Source organism: Zonotrichia leucophrys, unplaced genomic scaffold (genome assembly GCF_028769735.1).
Source record: "Zonotrichia leucophrys gambelii isolate GWCS_2022_RI unplaced genomic scaffold, RI_Zleu_2.0 Scaffold_178_96999, whole genome shotgun sequence".
NCBI lineage: Eukaryota > Metazoa > Chordata > Aves > Passeriformes > Passerellidae > Zonotrichia > Zonotrichia leucophrys.
Window position 1 is genome coordinate 92,897 of NW_026992383.1, and position 1,991 is coordinate 94,887.

The 1,991-nt window shown below is 52.2% G+C and overlaps 1 pseudogene; it reads right to left on the bottom strand.

Moving 5' to 3' along the window:
• Positions 1-527: 527 nt before the first annotated feature.
• LOC135461125 (zinc finger protein 239-like) lies at positions 528-1,507 on the bottom strand (annotated as a pseudogene).
• Positions 1,508-1,991: the final 484 nt, after the last annotated feature.

Genomic DNA, 1,991 nt, shown 5'->3' on the forward strand with positions numbered 1-1,991 from the left:
GACCCCATCTCACCCTGGAGGCTGAGGAATTGAGTAATTTTGTCATGGGACTGAGTTCTTTTGCTGTTGGAACAAGCCAGTTTGAGGTGGGATTGAGCCCCTTGAGGGTAAGATTGAGGTGTTTTCAGTGGGACTGAGTCATTTTGAGGTGACAGATCAATCCATCTTGACTTTTGGAGTACAAAGATATGGAGAACACTTCCTGAAATCCCCCAAGAACGCAGAAATCTTCCAGAATATGTCCCAAAACCATAAATTCCTGCTCAAGTAACTGTTGAGTGATGGATTGACATATTTGATCAATTTCTTTGATTGTAGTCGTATTTCAGGTGTTTTTAAGTGATAACAAGGAATCAAGAGGAAATTGGGGCCAAACTAAAAGGATAACCAGCCAGGTGTCTTCCCAGCGCAGATCACTGGGAATGTGGATCACCAGGGCTCTGCCCAGCATGGATCCTTCCATGGGTAATGAAGCTAGGGCAGTGCACGAGGATTTTCCTGCAATCAGGGCATTTGCAGGGCTTCCCTTACTGGTGATTCCGTTGGTGTCTGGTCAAATGAGAGCTCATGGAGAAGCTCTTCCCACACTGGGGACACTCGTAGGGCCTCTCCCCAGTGTGGATGCGCCGGTGGGTGATGAGGTGAGAGTTGTGCTTGAAGCCCTTCCCGCAGTCAGGGCAGCGGAAGGGCCTCTCCTCTCTGTGATTCTGCTGGTGGTGGAGGAGATGGGACCTGGTCTGAAACCTCTTCTGACTCTCGGGGCACTTGTAGGGCCTTTGCCCAGTGTGGACCCTCTGGTGGTGGATCAAGTGGGACTTCTTGAAGCTCTTTCCACATTCCCCACACTCATAGGGCCGTTCCAAGGTGTGGGTCCTCTGGTGGCATGTCAGGTTGGAGCTCTGGCAAAAGCTCATCCCACATTCCCCACACTTGTAGGGATTCTCCCCGGTATGGCTGCGCCAGTGCCTGATGAGGTGGGATTTGTGCTTGAAGCCCTTCTCACAGTCAGGGCAGTGGAAGGGCCTCTCATCTGAGTGAATCTGCTGGTGCAGGAGGAGATCAGAGCTGGTCTGAAACCTCTTCTGACACTGGGGGCATTCATAGGGCCTTTCCCCAGTGTGGATGCGTTGCTGGGTCACAAGGGTGGAGCTGCAGCTGAAGCCCTTCCCACATTCCCCACACTCATAGGGCCCTTCCCGGGTGTGGATCATCTGTTGCTGGATCAGGGTGCTGCTCTGCCGGAAGTTCTTCCCACGCTCCAAGCAGTAGTAGCATTCTCCCCATCATGAAGCTGCTCATGGACCACTAGCTCCGAGCTCTGGCTGAAGCTCTCTCCACCTTCCTGGCACAGGGTGGGTCTTTCCTCCTCAGAGCACCCTGGGCTGACTTCGGAGTCCCTCTTCCTGTGGGATCTCTCAGGATTTTCCTCCCCATTGGAATTCTGCGCTGTGGAGTCACTCAAAATGGCTTTTTCTATGAAGTTCTGCCATGGAGATTTTTCCTCCATGGTCTCCATTCTCAGCTCCTTGTCTGGTGGAGGAAGTACAAGGAGAGAATGGGATTTGCCTCCATGCCAGAGGGAAGGGGAAGGAGATTCCCCCAGTGCATCCCCAGAAGGACGTTATTGGTAGCAGGGTTGTCCTGCAGCCAGGGGCCGTGCTGGGCTGGGAGATGGAGCAGGAGAGAGGTGGAAAGGGGCACTGACTTCCTCCTCCCGTGCCTGGGTATCCCAGGGCTCCTTCCTCTTCCTCGCAGCCTCATCCTCCATCCAATCAAGATCTGGGAACGGGAAATCCTGGTTTGGGAAGAAGACAAGCGGTGAGAACATTGTCTTTTGTACTGGTTTGAAGGAAAACCTGAGGGAGGGTCTAAGCCAGAATTGCAATTAAATAAGAAAATGAAGATCAAGGCAATGATACAGAAACACTGCCTTAAAATGATAGAGTCAGGATAGAACCTAAAACCCTGTTGGTCAGGGTGGTGTCTGCAGT